Source organism: Mobula hypostoma, chromosome 17 (assembly GCF_963921235.1).
Source record: "Mobula hypostoma chromosome 17, sMobHyp1.1, whole genome shotgun sequence".
Taxonomy (NCBI): Eukaryota; Metazoa; Chordata; class Chondrichthyes; order Myliobatiformes; family Myliobatidae; genus Mobula; species Mobula hypostoma.
The window spans coordinates 53,336,573-53,356,490 of NC_086113.1; the positions used below are offsets into that span (position 1 = coordinate 53,336,573).

The 19,918-nt window shown below is 42.7% G+C and overlaps 1 protein-coding gene across 2 annotated transcripts in view; it reads left to right on the forward strand.

The window, feature by feature from the left end:
• Positions 1-19,918, forward strand: part of zgc:136493 (uncharacterized protein LOC692276 homolog) — a 59,101-nt gene that overhangs the window by 11,393 nt on the left and 27,790 nt on the right. Inside the window, exon 1 of one of the 2 annotated variants that reach the window (XM_063069921.1) lies at positions 4,239-4,629. The exons of the other annotated variant lie outside the window; for it this stretch is intronic. The gene's annotated coding sequence lies outside the window, so the exon portion shown is untranslated. Of the gene's footprint in view, positions 1-4,238; positions 4,630-19,918 lie in introns of those variants that run through there. 2 annotated transcript variants of the gene reach the window in all.

Here is a 19,918-nt window from a genome sequence, read left to right on the forward strand (position 1 = left end):
GAGAAGATGAAGGAACCGTGCAAAAAGGAGATGCACTGTCTACTGGCGACTGACAGTCTTGGTCACTTTTCTTGTGATCCAAGACTCTTTTGGATATTGTTAACGTGGATTACTGATTTACTGGTGGGTGCGCAGGCATGGACGGCGGGGGAGCTCCGTGGCTTCTGTCGCAGCGAGGACTAGGCCTCAAGCCACAGTGTCGCCTGTTTACAGCCGCCAGGAGAGAGGCATCGGAGCCAGTGTGCTCCACCGGGGGCTGTGTGGCGCAGCATCCAGGCTGGAATCAGTCCTGCCTCCTCCACCCACCCCGTATGTTCGCTCGGCAGAAGACAAGCTCTGTTCCGGTCGTCGGCAGATTTCTGTGGTGCTGGATGGCTCAAGCTTGGACTCTTTTATTGAGTGGCTGTACCTTTCTATCTATGTGTGCTCTGTGTACTTTGTGCTTTGTGTGACCATCGGTACCGCGGTTTGCACCTTGGCCCCAGAGTAATGCTGTCTCAGTTGGCTGAACTGAGGAGGTTAATGTACAGTTGAATGACAATTAAAGTGAAATTGAATTGAAGTGAACATTAACTACCAGTTCTTATACACAATGGCCTGACTTAGAAGACCAGTGTGCTTGTGCCCATTTCATGACCTGTGACGCTGCTTTCACAGAACTATGCACTTGTACTCCTAGCTCCCTCAGGTGCATTACACACTAATGCCCTAACATTCATGCCGGTTTGACGTTCCAAAATGTATCACCTCAAGTTTAACAGCATTGACATCCATTTAACAGTCCTCAGCCCACTTCCCCAGCTGATCAAGATTCCTCTATAATCTATGATAACCTTCTTCACTGTCAACAACACCTCCTGATCTCATGTCATCCACAAATTTATTGCTTAATGTTTAAACCTTGTGTATTTGCATTTAAATTATTTGCATACTTTGCATTTGCCTTGGATAAATGATGAATAACAAAAGTCCTTTCATCAACCTTTATGACACACTAGCCATTGGCCCCCATTCTGAGAAACAACCTTCAACCACCAGCCTCTGCTTCCTATATCTGAGCCAAATTTTGAATCCAACTAACTCATTTTCCCTGGATTCCATTGGACCTAACTTTCCAAAAAGACTATCATTCCAAACTTTGTCGAAGATCTTGAGAAAATCCAAATAGACAACACCCAATGCTGTACCCTCGTGTACCATGTTGGTTACTTCTTCAAAAAACTCTAACTAGAAGCATAGAAAACCTACAGCACAATACAGGTCCTTCGGCCAACAAAGCTGTGCCGAACATGTCCTTACCTGAGAAATTACCTAGGGTTACCCATAGCCCTCTATTTTTCTGAGCTCCAGGAGTCTCTTAAAAGACCTATCATATCCGCCTCCACCACTGTCGCTGGCAGCCCATTCCACGCACTCACCACTCTCAGCGTAAAAAACTTATCCCTGATATCTCCTCTGTACTTACTTGCAGGCACCTTAAAATTGTACCCTCTTGTGCTAGCCATCCCAGCCCTGGGAAGAAGCCTCTGACTATCCACACAATCAATGCTTCTCATCATCTTATGCACCTCTGTCAGGCCACCTCTCATCCTCCGTCACTGCAAGGGAAAAAGGCTGAGTTCACTCAACCTATTCTCATAAGGCATGCTCCCCAATCCAGGCAACATCCTTTCTTGTAAGTCTCCTCTGCACCCTTTTTATAGATTCTACGTCCTTCCTGTAGTGAGGCAACCAGAACTGAGGACAGTACTCCAAGTGGGGTCTGTCCAGGGTCCTATATAGCTGTAACATTACCTCACGGCTCTTAAACTCAATCCCATGATTGATGAAGCCCAATGCACTGCACGCCTTCTTATTATTAATCGATATTTGGGAAATTAAAATCTCCCACCACGACAATCCTGTTATTATCACACTGTTCCAGAATCTGTCTCCCTATCTACTCCTCGATGTCCCTGTTACTATTGGGTGGTCTATAAAAAACAAACAGAAGAGTTATTGACCCCTTCCTGTTCCTAACTTCCACCCACAGAGACTCTGTATACAATCCCTCCATGTCTTCCTCCTTTTCTGCAGCCGTGACACTCTCTCTGATCAACAGTGCTACGCCCCCACCTCTTTTGTCTCCCTCCAAGTCCTTTCTGAAACATCTAAAGCCTGGCACTCGAAGTAGCCATTCCTGCCCCTGAGCCATCCAAGTCTCCGTAATGGCCAAACATCATAGCTCCAATTACTGATCCACGCTATGAGCTCATCTGCTTTGTTCATAATACTCCTTGCATTAAAATAGACACATCTCAACCCATCGGTCTGAGCACGTCCCTTCTCGATCAGCTGTCTATCCTCCCTCTTGCACTGTCTCCAAGCTTTCTCTATTTGTGAGCCAACCTCCCTTTCCTCCGTCACTTCAGTTCGGTTCCCAACCCACCAACAATTCTCATTTAAACTCTCTCCAATAGCTTTAACAAACCTCCCCACCAAGATATTGGTCCCCCTGGGATTCAAGTGCAACCCATCCTTTTTGTACAGGTCACTCCTGCCCAAAAGAGGTCCCAATGATCCGGAAATCTGAATCCCCCACTCCAATCCCTCAGCCACGCATTTATCCTCCACCTCATTCTATTCCTATACTCATTGTCACATGGCACAGTCAATAATCCCAAAATGACTACTTTTGAGGTCCTGCTCAACTTCCTTCCTAACTCCCTGTAGTCTGTTTTCAGGACCTCCTCCCTTCTCCCGCCCATGTCATTGGTACCAATATGTACCACAAACTCTAGCTGTTCTCCTGCCCACTTCAGGATATCTTGGACGCGATCGGAGACATCCCAGACCCTGGCACCTGGGAGGTAAACCACCATCCGTGTTTCTTTCCTGCATCTACAGAATCACCTGTCTGACCCCCTAACTATAGAGTCCCCTATCACTGCTGCCTTCCTCTTCCTTTCCTCTGGCATAGAATCTGGCCCTGTGGCATGGCCACTGTTGCTTCCCCCGGGGTAGGCCGTTCCCCACCCCCCCAACAGTACTCAAGCAGGTACAGATTGTCAAGAGGTACAGCCACAGGGTGCTCTCTAGCCTCTGACTCTTGCCCTTCCCTCTCCCGACTGTTACCTACTTCTCTGTCTCCCCAGGCCCTGGTGTGACTACCTGCCTATACCTCCTATCACCTCCTCATTCTCCCTGACCTGACGAAGGTCATCGAGCTGCATCTCCAGTTCCCAAACATGGTCCCTAAGGAGCTGCAGCTCGATGCACCTGGTGCAGATGTGGCTATCTGGGAGGCTGGGAGTCTCGCAGACCTCCCACATCTGACACTGAGCACAGAAGACCAGCCTCACACACATACACGAGGAATTCTGCAGATGCTGGAAATTCAAGCAACACACATCAAAGTTGCTGGTGAACGCAGCAGGCCAGGCAGCATCTCTAGGAAGAGGGACAGTTGATATTTAGGGCCGAGACCCTTCGTCAGGACTAACTGAAGGAAGAACTAGTAAGAGATTTTAAAGTGGGAGGGGGAGAGGGAGATCCAAAATGATAGGAGAAGACAAGAGGGGGAGGGATGGAGCCAAGCGCTGGACAGTTGATTGGCAAAAGGGATATGATAGGATCATGGGATAGGAGGCCTAAGGAGAAAGAAAAGGGGGAGGGGGGAAAAACCCAGAGGATCGTTTCGCTGAACTATTGGCGAGACCCGATGCAGACTGGGAGATCGTTTCGCTGATCACCTACGCTCTGTCTGCCAGAGAAAACAGGATCTTCCAGTGGCCACACATTTTAATTCCACGTCCCATTCCCATTCTGATTTGTCTATCCACGGCCTCCTCTACTGTCTAGATGAAGCCACACTTAGGTTGGAAAAATAATGCCTTATATTCCATCTGGGTAGCCTCCAACCTGATGGCATGAACATTGACTTCTCAAACTTGCGCTAATGCCCCACCTTCCCCTCGTACCCCATCTGTTATTTATTTATATACACACATTCTTTCTCTCTCTCTCTCTCTCTCCTTTTTCTCCCTCTCTCCCTCTCACTATTCCCCTTGCCCATCCTCTTTTCCTTCTCCCCTCCCTCTTTTCCTTCTCTCTGGGCCTCCTGTCCCATGATCCTCTCGTATCCCCTTTTGCCAATCACCTGTCCAGCTCTCGGCTCTATCCCTCCCCCTCCTGTCTTCTCCTATCATTTTGCATCTCCCCCTTCCCCTCCAACTTTCAAATCTCTTACTCACTCTTCCTTCAGTTAGTCCTGATGAAGGGTCTCGGCCTGAAACGTCGACTGCGCCTCTTCCTAGAGATGCTGCCTGGCCTGCTGCGTTCACCAGCAACTTTTGTGTGTGTAACTTAAAAATAAATTCGCATTGGACAGTCATTCAGAGTCAGATAAATGAACACGAAAGAAGAGCACGAACCACATGCATAATGCTAAAAAGGGGATGAGATGAGATGAAATCTTTTGCTGTAGCCTGTTGGTAGTGCCGGCGGCGCGCATGCCGATATGATACGGGCACGTCGGTTTGGAAGCTCGCCCTGTTCCCGACACTGAGCGGTGTGTTTTCCTGGAGAGCGGGCCGACTGGAGACGCTGAGGTGCGGACTGCAGGGCGCAGAACCCGAGACAACTATCTGTGTGAGTCCTACACCAGAGAGAGAGCGACCGCCTCGGGTTTTATTCAGCTAGGGATTGCGTGTGAGGGGCTCCTAACGCACCGCGACAACTGGGGTGGCCTGGGGCAGCCGACAGCCTGAGTGTTTCCGAACAAGCCCACCCTCTCCGCCCGCTTTCCCCTCTCCGCCCGCTTTCCCCTCTCCTCTTCCACATTCACCCCTCTTCCTCCCCCTCTCCCCCTCTCCCCCTCTCCCCCTCTCCCCCTCCCCCCCTCCCCCCCTCTCCCCCTCCCCCCCTCTCCCCCTCTCCCCCCCTCCCCCATTCTCCCCTCTCCCCCATTCTCCCCTCTCCCCCATTCTCCCCTCTTCCCCTCCCCTTCACCCTCCCACCCACCACCCTCCCCCTCCCCCTCCCCCTCCCCCTCCCTCTCCCCCTTCACCCTCCCACCCACCACACCCTCCCCCTCCCCCTCCCCCTCCCCTCTACCCACATTCTCCCCTCTTCCCCTCCCCTTCACCCTCCCACCCACCACACCCCCTCTCCCCCTCCCCTCTACCCACATTCTTCCCTCTTCCCCTCACCTTCTCCCTCCCGCACACCACACTCTCCCACTCCTTCTCCCACTCCACTCACTCCCCTTCCCCCCTCCCCTCAACCTCTCCCCTCTTCCCCTCACCTTCTCCCTTCCACACACCACAGTCTCCCCCTCACCTTTTCACTCCCTTTCCCCTCTTGCACACTGTAACCCCCTTCCCCACCTCCTCCCTTCATGCAGATGGCATGAAGGTTGGTGATGCTGTGGATAGTGTAGAACAGGGGTCCCCAACCTTTTTTGCACCGCGGACCGGTTTAATATTGACAATATTCTTGCGGACCGGCCGACCGGGGGAGGGTGTTCAAGTAGGGTTAAACTCACCTCAACATGTCTTTTACAGTTAGGGTTGCCAACTTTCTCACTCCCAAATAAGGTACAAAAGTAGCAGTCAAATCATGGGACACTTTACCCCAGGAAAGACTACCATGACCATAAAGCCTTGCGCGGGCACCTGTGTGTGCATGCGTGACGTGTGCATGTGATGTGTGCATACGTGTACGTGCTGATTTTTTTCCCCACAAATCGGTTTTGCCTTCATCTTCCCAACTATACTGTACATACATTATTTCTACTTTATATAGGCTGTGTATTTATCATATCATTCCTGTTTTTACTATATTTTAGTGTTCTTTATTTTCGGTTTTATGTGTTATTTGGTAGGTTATTTTTTGGGTCTGGGAACGCTCAAAAATTTTTCCCGTATAAATTAATGGTAATTGCTTCTTCGCTTTACACCATTTCGGCACAAAATATTTCATAGGAACGCTCTACCTTAGTGGGGAAAATACGGGACAAGGGCAGTCCCGTATGGGACAAACCAATTTAGCCCAATGTGCGGGATGTCCCGGCAAATATGGGACAGTTGGCAACCCTATGTTCAAGTTCAACAGTGCATGATAGGGAATGAGGAAAGGTGCAGCTGATTCATATCGTTTCCTCGCGGCCCGGTAGCACATGCTTTGCGGCCAGGTGGTTAGGGACCGCTGGTGTAGAAGGTTGTCATAGGTAACAACAGGATATATACAGGATGCAGAGTTGGCCAGAGAAGTGGCAGGTAGAGTTCAGCCCAGAACATTGTGAGGTGATGCACTTTGGAAGATCACACTTGTCGGCAGAGTACAGGGTCAGTGGCAGGATTCTTAGCAGTGTGGAGGAACAGAGGGATCGTGGGGTCTAAGTCCAGAGATTCCTCAAAGTTTCTGCACAAGTTGATGGTGTGTCCTGGCTTAGTCGAATGACTGAGTTCAAGAGCCATGGGAGTATGTTGCAGCTCTATAAAACTAGTTAGACCACACTGTTCAGTTCTAGTCACTCCCTTATAGGAAGAATGTGGAAGCTTTAGAGAGGAGGCAGATCCTTTACAAGGATGCTGTCTGAATTAGAGAATGTGTCTTATGAGGAAAAGTTGAGTAAGCTAAGCTTTTCTCTTTGGCTGAGAGGCAACTTGATAAAAGTGTATAAGATTATGACAAGTGTAGAGTGGACACCCAGCAATGATTTCTGAAGGCAGGGACTCTTAACCTTTTTTATGCCATGGAACCAAAACCATTAAGCAAGGAGTCCATGAACCCTAAGTTGACAACCCCTGTGGTGACAGTGTCCAATACCAGAAGACATCTATTTAAGGTGAGATGTTCGAGGTGATTTTTTTTAAACATAGAGAGTGGTGGGTGCCTGAAATGCACTGTTGGGGGTGGTGGTAGACGCTTGTACAATAAGAGCAGTTAGAAGATTCTAAGAAAGGCACAAATGGAGGATTATGGATGGTGTAGGAAGGAAGGGATAGACTGATTATGGAATATGTTTATATGAGTTGGTACAACATAAGGGGTTGAAGGGCATCTACAATGCTGTATTAGGTTCCGTTATTGATTGTGATTGATGGGGATTACATATAGTGAGGAGGGAGGGTGAGCAGCCAGAAGTCTTGGTACATGTTGGTGCCAATGACATAGACAGAAAAAGAGAGGAAGTCCTGAAGGAAGATTACTGGGAGCTAGGAAGAAAATTGAAAAGCCGGACCTCCAGAGTAATAATCTCAGGATTACTGCCTGAGCCACGCGATAATGAAGGTAAGAATAGCAGAATAAAGAATATGAATGTGTGGCTAAGTAACTGGTGCAGGGGGCAGAGCTTCAAATTCTTGGATCATTGGGATCTATTTTGGGGGAGGTATGACTTATACAAAAATGATGGGTTACACCTGAACTCAGAAGGTACTAATATCCTGGCAGGATTGTTTAATATAGCTGTTAGGGAGGGTTTAAACTAAGTTGGCAGGAGGGGAGGAAACCAGGGTGTTAGGGTTGGGGAAGAGAAAAATAGAAATAAGTCAAAGATACTGTGCAGCAAAGATGGCAAGAAGGACAGGCAGGTGAATAGACAGGATAATTTGCTGTGCGATAGAGATATAGCAAAATCGGCAACAGATACTGATCTAAATGTAGTGTACTTAAATGCACGCAGCATTAGAAATAAAGTGGATAACCTTGTTGTACAGCTACAGGTTAAAAGATACGACATTGTGGCCATCACCGAGTCATGGTTAAATGATAGATGTGATTGGGAGCTGAATGTCTAAGAATACACAGTGTATAGGAAAGATAGGAAGGTAGGTAAAGGGGGTGGCGTGGCCCTGATGGTAAGCAATGATATCAAATCACTAGAAAGAAGGGACATAGGACCAGAAGAGGTAGAATCCTTATGGGTTGAGTTAAGAAATGGCAAGGGTAAAAAGACACCAATAGCAGTTATATACAGGCCTCCAAACAGCAGCCAGGATGTGGACTACAAGTTACAGCTGGAAATAGAAAAAGCGTGTCAGAAGGAAAATGTCAAGATAATTATGGGGGATTTTAATATGAAAGTGGATTGGGAAAGTCAGGAAGGTACTGGATCTCAGAAGAGGGAGTTTGTAGAATGCCTATGGGATGGCTTTTTGGAGCAGCTTGTCCATAAGCCCACCGGGGGATCGGCTGTTTTGGATTGGGTGCTGTGTAACGAACCTGAGGCGATTAGGGAGCTGGAGGTAATGGAACCCCTTGGAAGTAGTGATCATAATATGATTGAGTTCAGTTTCAGATTTGAAAAGCAGAAGCTGGTATCAGGTGTATTGATATTTCAGTGGAACAAAGGAAATTACAGTGGTATGAGAGGGGAACTGGCCCAAATAGATTGGAAAAGTAAGCTAGATGGAGGGACGGGAGAGCAGAATTGGATGAAATTCCTACAAGGAATAAGGAAAGTGCAGGAAAAATATATTCCAAGAAAAAAGAAAATCATGAATGGAAAGATGGCACAAATGTGGCTAATGATAGAGGTTAAGGCTAAAATAAATGGCGTACAAGGAAGAAAAATTAGTGGAAAAACTGAGGACTGGACGACTTTTAAAAAATTACAGAAGGAAACTAAAAATCATTAGGAAAGAAAAGATGAATTATGAAAGGAAGTTGGCAATTAACATAAAAAGGGATACTAAGAGTTTTTTTAAATATATGAAGAGTAAAATAGTGACACGGGTAGATATAGGACCGATTGAAAATGAGGCTGGAGAAATTATAATGGGTAACAGAGAGAGATGGCAGAGGAACTAAATTAGTATTTTGCATCAGTCTTTACAGTGGCAGATATTAGCAACATACCTGATAACCTGAAGTCTCAGGGAATAGAATTAGGTACAGTCAAGATTACTAGCGAGAAAGTGCTTGGGAAACTAAATGGACTAGGAATAGATAAGACTCCCGGACCGGATGAGGTCCACCCACGGGTTCTGAAGGAGGTGGCTTTGGAGATTGTGGAGGCATTGGAAATGATCTTCCGACACTTCCGGGTCATCAAGGGAATGGCGGCGTAAGGAAAAGGTCTCTCGACAAAAAAGGTAAACTGCCCCAAAATCGAATTTAGACAAATACTTAATATTGCATAACTATACTAATAAAAGGGGCAAGGATGATGTCTAAGAACAAGAATAAAAAGTCTGCTTTGAAGGCTGATAAACATAAAGAGATGCAGCAAGGCGACGGGCCTAGCTCCCCCACGGCAAGCCAGGACGGAGATAATGAGGGGGAATCGGTGACTCTGTCTTTGATTCTCGGAGAGATTCGCGAGTTCCGACAAGATAACAGCAAACAGCTGGAAGATATTAAAGGAGAAATAGTAAAAACTAACTCGTGGATAGATGAAGCCGAAGCGAGGATTGTTGGAATTGAAGAGAAGCTACAAAATGCAGAGGAGGTGATAGCAGAAATGCTGAAGCTACAAGACCAACTCCAGTGGAAACTAATAGATCAAGAAGGCCGCTCGAGAAGGGAAAATGTGAGGATCTACGGAGTTCCCGAAGGAACCGAAGGTAAACCCGGATTGATGATTCCCTTCGTGGAGAAGCTGCTTAGAGAGAACCTTGATATACCGGCCGCAAAAGACCTACAGATAGAAAGGGCTCACCGCGCGTTGGCGCCCAGCCCAGGTCGATTCTGATCAGATTTCTCAGTTACAGAACGAAGGAAGAGGTGCTTAAAAGAGCATGGCAAAAGAAAGGTTTCATGTGGAACAACTGTAAAATCAGTTTAGACCACGACTACGCACCGGGGATTCTTGCCAGACGGAAGGAATATATGGAAACACGGAGAGTCCTGAAGGAAAACAACATCAGATTCCAGACCCTGTATCCAGCTCGGCTGAGAGTCTTTTACGACGAAGGGACAAAAACTTACGCTACGGTGGAGGAGGCAACATCGGACCTGGCGGACCGGGGACTACCTATTAAAGTTATCACCCAACCGGAGTCGCTACTGGAGAGGATTCGGCAGAAGTCGTGGCAGTTAGTGGGGCGAGGACGCTCCACTCGAAACAGTGTGTCAAACTACAAGGAAAAGCTGCAAATATTCAGACGCGAATATACAGAGAATACAGATTAATTAAGAGAAATGACTGAAAAGAGTAAATCGGACTTAAAAGTAAAATGAAAACTGGTAATTGAAAATAATCTAGGCGGAATAACTTGAATGATAGCAATATGGTCGAGACATAAATAGGAGAAAATTCTCTATGATTATTCAAACTGCTGAGGGCCCTCTAACATAGGGTGAAGATAAAGGTTATCCCTCTGAACTGAGGCGGGTCGGTGCTCAGGCCTCACTGTGGGAAGTCGGGGAAAATTTTCAAATGTTATACGTTCAGAAATGTCTAGGGTATGGTTATATGTCTTGGTTTACTGTTGAGAAGGGATTGCTTACTGTTTGGGTAGAAAAGGAGAGTGCTTTTTTTCTACTAGAGAAAAATGCAAACTGAATTGGTAAAAATAATTTCCTATAATGTTAATGGGGTTTTGAATCCAATTAAAAGAAATAAGATTATGTCTAAATTGAAAAAAGAGAGGGCACAAATAGCTTTCCTCCAGGAAACACATATGAGCCAACCTGAACATGGAAAATTAAAAAGAATGGGCTTTAAGCATGTATTTTATTCATCATATAAATTGAGTCACAAAAGAGGGGTAGCTACTTTAATATCAAGTACTCTTAATTATGAACATATTTCAGAGACTAGAGACAAAGAAGGACGGTTTGTAAAAATCACAGGAAGAATAGAAGGTACAGAAATAACATTGCTGAATGTTTATGCTCCTCCAGGTAGTGAATAGTCATTTTATAGACACATTTTTGACCTAATGGTCAGTTCTCGAGGGGTAGTAATTTGTGGAGGGGATTTTAATATTAGATTAAATCCTATATTAGATTTTTCAAGAATAGTTACTCAGAATAAACCTCTGACTCGGAAAGTGAATTCATTGATGGAGGAGTTGGGAATTATAGATGTCTGGAGGGAATTACACCCTACTAGTAAAGATTATACATATTACTCTTTCCCTCATTCAGCCTATTCAAGGATAGACTATTTCTTTATCTTTAATACAGATAGACTCAGGATAAAAAACTGTAATATTGCAACAATTGATCTGTCGGATCATAGCCCAGTCTCTATGTCTCTAATCCTGGAAAGGAAAATGAGGAAAACACTATGGAGGCAAACTCACATATACTTAATAACCCAAAAGTAATGGAGAGATTGAGGGGAGAAATCAAAGAATATCTAGACCTTAATGACACGGGAGAAACATCACCAGTGATTTTATGGGATACATTGAAAGCTGTACTGAGAGGGAAAATTATTTCCATTACTACTCACATGAAAAAAATCAATGCACAAAAATTAGCAGACCTTCAAGGAAAATTAAAACAACTTCAAGTTGGAGATAGCAACAAAAGTAATTCAAATCGAAAACAGGAAATTAGGAAATTGCAAAGTGAAATTGATGATATTTATACGTTGGAAACTCAAAGAAATTTTCTTTACCTGAGACAAAAGAATTATGAAGTAGGAGGTAAATCAGCTAGATTATTAGCATATAAATTACGAAAACAACAAGCAGACAATACAATTCATAAAATAAAGAATCCAAAGACAAAGCTTGTGGAGAGTACAATAGGGAAAATTCAAGAGAGTCTTGAAATGTATTATCGAGAGCTGTACTCCCAACCCCGGGTCCCCAATGAGCCCTATATAGTCAGTGTATTGAATTTTTTAGATCTACCTAAACTTACAGATTTACAAAATGAAAGTTTATTAGAACCAGTAACTGTCAAAGAACTGAACGTGGCCATCTCTAGGTTAAAGGCTGGAAAGTCCCCGGGTTCTGATGGGTTTACCTCAGAGTGGTACAAGTCCCTGAAGACACAGTTAGCCCCATTACTACTTAACACCTTTAATTGGATCTTGCAGAGAGGAGAAACTCCACCTTCCTGGAGAGAAGCGATTATTTCAGTTATTCCTAAAGAGGGTAAAGATAAACTAGAATGTGGCAATTATCGGCCAATTAGTGTTCTTAATTTAGATTACAAACTATTTACATCTATATTAGCGCGCAGATTGGAAAAGCTTTTACCTGGCCTAATCCATTTAGACCAGACTGGATTTATTCAACAAAGACAAACACAGGACAACATAAGGAGAACTCTGCACATATTAGAACAGGTTAATAAGAACGAGACAGAGACAATGGTAGTAGGATTGGACGCTGAGAAAGCTTTTGATTCGGTTAGTTGGGCATTCCTATACAGAGTGTTAGGAAGATTCGGCTTTCAAGAAAGGTTTATTAAAGTAATTCAGACTCTGTATGACAGCCCAACAGCCCGAATTAAGATAAATGGGGACCTCTCTGACTCCTTCATTTTAGAGAGAGGCACTAGACAGGGATGCCCAATTTCTCCTCTCCTTTTTGCGCTATATATTGAACCACTTGCCCAACTAATAAGACAGAGCGAAATTGTAAAAGGTATCAAGGTGGCAGGGATTGAACAGAAAGTGGCGTTATTCGCAGATGATGTTTTGGTCTATCTGAGTGAACCAGAAAAATCATTTATAGGATTCTTTACACTGTTGGATGACTTTGGGAAAATATCAGGTTATAAAATAAATGTAAAGAAAACGCAGGTTATGTCCCTAAATTATACACCATCCAAAAAATTGCAGGATACATACGATCTTAAGTGGGAAGCTAAATCATTAAAATATTTAGGAATAACCCTGCCGAAGGATCTTTCAACACTGTCACAGGTAAATTATGGGCCATTAATCTCAGAGATAAAAGCAGATATGCATAGATGGAATCTTATCCCCTTTTTAAGTTTAAATTCAAGGATAAATACTATAAAAATGAATATTCTTCCTCGGTTATTATATCTTTTCCGTACTTTACCAGTGGAGGTGGATGATAATCAATTCAGGGAATGGGACAAATGGATTTCCCGCTTCATTTGGCAAGGAAGGAAACCTAGAATTCGATATAACACTTTACAGTTAGGGAAGGAAAGAGGAGGTATGGTTCTTCCTTGCCTGAGAAATTATTTTTATGCCTCACAGATAACCCCTCTGTTATATTGGTGTAATAGGGAATATAAGGCTAGATGGAAGGAAATAGAATTTGGATTAGTTGACAGTTTTCCTCTTCAGGCCTCAATAGCTGACAAGGGATTGATGGCCCAGTTGGAAAAATTTAATAATGCTTGGATAAATCTTACATTAAAAGTATGGCAGAAGGTGGTTAATTCATGTGGAATTAATAACATGCTAAAACTCTTTAGATGGTGTGCATATGATACCGAATTCCTTCCCAACAGAGGAGATAAAAGATTTGAGCTATGGATAAAGAAAGGTCTTACAACCTACCTCTCATTTATAGATAAAAGAGTATTACAAAGTTTCCAAATCCTGCAGGACAAACATGGCCTAGAACATAATGACTTTTTTAGGTACCTTCAAATACGAAACTATGTTAACCAGAGTTGTAGATATACAGACCTATCAACAGTAGAATTAGAATTTTTCAAGATTCTGAATTCGGCTTGCAGTTCAATACCTAGTAAATCAGTTTCTCGCCTATATAATGCACTCTCCCATGCTAAAAATGTAAATACACTGTATATTAAAGAGAAGTGGGAGAAAGAAGCGGGGTTGGTACTTGCAGAGGAGGCTTGGGGGAAAATCTGCAGCTTTCAATGGTCCTCGACTAATTCTTTGACTTGGAGAGAACATTGTTGGAAAAACATTATAAGATACTTCAAGACCCCATATCAGGAAAAATATAAAGATACAAATGTGATGTGTTGGAGAAGGTGTGGCTCTAAGGAGGCAAATCATTTTCATATTTTCTGGGATTGCCCTAAATTAAGTCTATTTTGTGAAGGTATTCATAGAACATTAGTTAAGGTACTTAGGTCCCAGATACCTCTGAACTTTGAGACGCTCTATTTGGGGCATGTATTGTTCCTTGAACAGAAGGAAGATATAAAGTTGCTGCAGGCCCTCTTAGTGGCAAGTAAGAAATCAATCACTAGAAAATGGCCAAATCCAATACCACCTACATTAGAAGATTGGTACGAAATTATCTTGGAAATATTTAAAATGGAAAAGTTGACCTACTCCCTGAGAACTCAAAAAGAAACATTTTATCAAATCTGGAATAAATGGATTGAATATATAACCCCAATGCGAGCAGACTTTAGATGACTCTCCTAATGATTTATATTGCTCTTCTCATCAACACAGTAATATTGCTGACATAAGCACCCCTAGTCTAAATGTTTGTTGTTTTTTTTTAGAAAATAGAGAAATAACACAAGTAAAGGGAAGATTTGGGAAAGGGATAAAAAAAATGAAAAAATTAAGTAAATAAGTACATAGGGATTGGATAATTATGTCTGCGGGCAGGAACAAGCACGAACAAATTGGGATATAAACACCTACAATGGTTGGTATATAGGCTTGTATGCAACATTTTGGACCAGTGGAAATGGTCCAGAAGGGTTGTATGGAAACTATTATTACCATTTTTCTTAACAACTAATTTCATTACTTAGCCTAATAGGTTAGATTTACCACAGTACATAATTATCTATTTAAATGTTTATTTTGCTTTTATATCATCTCAATGTGTACTTAATGTATAAATAATTGTAGTTTTATACATATTAAAAAAATGGAAAAGGTTATATGTGTGAAAAAAGTACATGATAATTGTGAACTCCTTATCCAAATAAAAATAAAATTAAAAAAAAAAAGGAAATGATCTTCCAGAAATCAGCAGACTCTGGCATGGTTCCGGAGGACTGGAAGGTTGCAAATGTAGTTCCGCTGTTTAAGAAAGGAGGGAGGCAGCAAAAAGAAAATTACAGACCTATTAGTCTGACATCGGTAGTTGGAAAGTTATTGGAGTCGATCCTCAAGGACAAGGTTATGAAATACCTCAAGGTGCATGACAAGATAGGCCCAAGCCAGCATGGTTTCATGAAGGGAAGATCCTGCCTCACCAACCTATTGGAATTTTTTTAGGTAATCTCAAACAAGATTAATAAGGGAGAGGCTGTGGATGTTGTGTACAGGTTTCCCCTGTTAACCGAAGATAGAGCATTCCTATGAGACGGTTTGTAAGCCAGAATGTCGTAAAGTGATTAAGCAATTACCATTTATTAATATGGGAAAAATTTTTGAGCGTTCCCAGACCCAAAAAATAACCTACAAAATCACGCCAAATAACACATAAAACCTAAAATAACAGTAACATATAGTAAAAGCAGGAATGATATGATAAATACACAGCCTACATAAAGTAGAAATACTTTTCTGCAGCACCATCTAGTGCAGCGAAAATCTCGCGGAAGCGCTTGCGGCAGAAACACTTTCTCCAGTAACCTTTAAGCTATGAAGCTGCCAAATCATACCAGATAATACATAAAAATACACAGCCTATATAAAGTAGAAATAATGTATGTACAGTGTAGTTTCACTTACCAGAATCGGGAAGACTCCAATAAATTGCAGTTTTGTCACAGTTAAACACTTACACGAATAAGCAACTGATGCAATCGCCTCTGATCTGGGCCGACACTTACATGCCAGGTGGCACCTAATTAATTAGCTTGTTTATTTTGGCTTTTTTCTTAAAGATGTGTTGGGTGCGTTCTGACTACCGCTGCACCCCTGCATTCTTCGCGGCAATGTATCAGTCCGTGGCCCGGAGGCTGGGGACCACTGCTTAAAGTATGAAGCTGCCCTCGCCTCAGAAACCAATCAAACCACCCATGACTACCTTTAAATTCCACTTTCGCAACACTTTCATCACCATCGTCCAGTGCTTTCCGTTTCACTTATTAAAAAGACAGGCTGATTTCTCCTTAAGTATAAGAAAACTTAACGGAACACCACGCTTCGTATACCATCAATCCACTCAAGCAATAGACTTTCCATTTTATCCAGTATTAGATGCCGACTAAGAGAGACCACTTTGCTATGAGCAGAACCAACAGTAATATCAGCAGCTTTCAAAATTCTCTCTCTCTGCATATTGCATAGTGCGATTGGTGGACGCAGGCAAGTTCAATGCGCGGACAATGTCCTTACTTCGTTCACCACGATCGAGATGCTTAATTATGTCTAGTTTTACGCTAAGTGTAACACCCTTACGAGCTCTTCTAGGCTTTTCCGATACCTTAGAACTCATCTTGCTAACGGATGCACAAAATAAATCGAGATAAAGCACGTATTTAAGCAGTGGCGGCTAGAATGCAGTTCTGGGAGAGGAGCCTGGCTGTTCGGGCGCGTGCTGCCTTTTTTCGTAACAGTGAAAATGAAAACACCTTCTGTTAGCGAAAACAGGTAACTAATGTAGGTCTTTCGTAACAGCGAGGTGTCGTAAAGCGAACATTTGGAAAATGGGGGCCACCTGTATTTGGATTTTCGAAAGGCCTTCGATAAGGTGCCGCATGAGAGGATGCTTAATAAGATGAGAGCCCATGGAATTACAGGAAAGATAATGGAATGGGTGGTGCATTGGCTGATAGGCAGAAAGCAAAGGGTGGGAATAAAGGGATCCTATTCTGATTGGTTGCCGGTTACTAGTGGTGTTCCGCAGGGGTTGGTGTCCGGGCCGCTTCTTTTTACAATGTTTATCGATGATTTAGATTATAGATTAAATGGTTTTCTGGCTAAGTTTGCGGATGACACCAAGATAGGTGGAGGAGCAGGAAGTGTTGAAGAAACAGAAAGGTTGCAGAGAGACTTGGTCAGTTTAGGAGAGTGGGCAAAGAAATGGCAGGTGAGATACAATGTTGAGGAATGTATGGTTGTACATTTTGGAAGAAGAAATAATTGGGCAGATTATTATTTAGATGAGGAGAAAATTCAAAAATTGGAAGTGCAAAGGGACTTGGGGGTCCTCGTGCAGGATACCCTAAAGGTTAACCACCAGGTTGGATTGGCAGTAAGGAAAGTGAATACTATGTTGGCATTCATTTCAAGAAGAATAATGTATAAGAGTAAGGAGGTGTTGATGAGGCTCTATGGGGCACTAGTGAGACCTCATTTGGAATACTGTGTGCAGTTTTGGGCCCCCTGTCTTAGATGGAATGTTCTGATGTTGGAGAGAGTTCAGAGAAGATTTACGAGGATAATTCCTGGAATGCAGGGGCTAACATATGAGGAGCGTTTGTCGGCTCTTGGACTGTATTCATTAGAGTATAGAAGTATGAGAGGTGATCTCAGAAACATTTTGAATGTTGAAAGGGTTGGACGGAGTAGATGTGGAAAGGCTGTTTCCCTTGGTGGATGAGTCCAGGACAAGAGGCCACAGTCTTAGAATTAGAGGGTACCCATTTAAAACAGAGATGAGGAGAAATTTTTTTAGCCAGAGGGTCATGGATTTATGGAATTTGTTGCCACATACAGCTGTGGAGGCCCGATCATTGAGGGTGTTTAAGGGGGAGATTGATAGGTATCTAATTAGTCAGGGTATCAAGGGATATGGGGGAAAAGCCGGAAATTGGAACTAGATGGGAGAATTGTTTAGCTCATGGTGGAAACTCGATGGGCCAAATGGCCTACTTCGGCTCCTTTGTCTTGTGATCTTTGCTTGGAATTTCTATCCATCTCCCACTATATTACAGAGGGAAACAAATAGAATTCTTATGAAATTCCAGGGCCTTGTGAGTGAATTTCTTGCTCCTTTCTCTGTCATAACAGTGCTCCAACTACATATTTAGTAAAGTTTTAGCAAAAGTGCTGGAGCAGCCCTGAGGAAATTCCCATCCACTGTCTCAGAAGAGTTGTTAACACATCAGCCGAAGGCAAGGTAATGGTTGAATCATTACAGATAATATTCAGTGATACTTTATGTATAATACAAAGTTAATAATTGTCAAAGAAGGCTAGTAAATGATAGTCACATGTCTGAATATTTCAAAAGCCTTTAGTTCATCATTAACATAGTGCTATTATTTTCACATCTTGCAGGTAAAGGTAAAAAGATTATAAAAGTGTGGAAAATTTTCAAGCGTAGTTTTGAAATCAGAAACCATTACTGTTACAACCTGGTCTCTCATTAGTAATAAGACATTGTGATCTCACTTACAGAAGTAATGTTCTGTACTGTCAATATTATTCATAGCCAATCATTCGATCTCACTGAATTGACTCCCATCTCACAGCAAAATTACATAAATACACAAACAGAACAGTACAGCACAGGAATAGTCCACTTGGCCCTCAGAGTATGTGCTGACCATTATGCCAAATGAAACTAATCCTGTCTGTCTGCAGTCTAGGCTCTGCTCTAAGATTTGATCCCGAAGTAGTCATTACTGGAGCAGCATCACCAGTGTTCGTTGCGCTCAAGCTGAATTTCTGTGTTGAACAAGAGAGATGCTTTTTGGTTCAAGATCTGGTTATTGAATGTATAAAAAAGTCAAAGATGAGCCAAAGTTTTTCTTCTCAACAAACAGATTCAAATATTCAAGGAAGGAAAAAAGTGTACATGAGGGGTTGAAAGGAATTGTCATCAGCTTTACGAAAGCAGTGAGGATAAAAATGCTGATGTTGCATAGATGCTGCCTGACCTGTTTAATTCCTCTAGCATTTTGTGTGTGTGTTGCGAGGATAAAGATGTGACTGAGAATTGCTAAACCCCAATGAGGTTGTGGCCTGCATTCCAAGGTTTAGAAAGAGCTGACTGTGGAGACAGATGCACTGTCTGCCATTTTCCATATTTGCATAGATCATAGGATGGTTCCCACAGGAAAGAAGCAAATATAATCCCATTATTTTAAGGAACGTGAGAGAAAACATGAGACTGCAGAATGATTAGCCCAAGGATCCGAGATTTATTATTAAGGAAGCAGTAATAGAGCACTTAGAAAACAATAATTGTATTGAGTAGTCAGCATGGACTGATGAAAGAGAGATCAAGTGTGATAAATTTATTTGACTTTTTTTACTTTCAACGAGCAGAATAGGTAAATGGGATGTTAGTGTATGTGGTTTATTCAGACTTTAAGAAAACTTTCAATAAAATGACATGAGAAATCACTAAGGAAATTTAGAGCATACAAAACTGTGGGTAACAATGATTCACTAACAGACACAAAGCATGTGATAAACGTTTGTTATTTTTGATTGGCAGGCTGTGACAGTGGTTTGCCAAGTAGTCAAACCTGTAGCCCTAGCAATTCACGATCTATATCTATGATATGACTGGAGATGGGGCTGGGAGTGGCAAATGTAACACTAAACTGGGTAGGGGTTAAAGGTATAAGGGGAATTAGAGCCTTCGGGAGCTACAAATAGATCAGGTGAAAAGCTGAAGATTGGCAGATTGATATAATATGGAAAAATGCAAAGTCATCCACTTCGATGGGAAAAAAAGCAATTTTTTAAGATATCAAGAGATTAAAAAGTATTGGTACCCAGAGGGATATATGTATCCTTACACATAAATTATTGAAACTTAAAATGCAGACGCCACCAGCAATTTGGCAGGCAAACAATATATTGACCTTTGTTGCAAAAAGAATGTCGTTCTGCAGTTGTTTGTCTGAAGTATTTGTACACAGTTCTATTCTCCTCACCCAAGAAAGGCAGAGGGAGTATAATGAAGGTTCAATAAATTTGTTCCCAGAATGGGCATGTGATTATGTGAGGAGAAATTATGCAGAATGGGTTGATACACTAAGAGCTTAGAAGCAAGAGAAGTGATCTAATTAAAAAGAACAAAATTCTTATATAGCATGATAGAGGAGTGGCCAGAATGATATTTTCCTACGTGAGGTATCTAGAATCAAAAGTTAGGTTAAACAATCAGCCAATTCAGAAATAAGATAAGAAGCGACC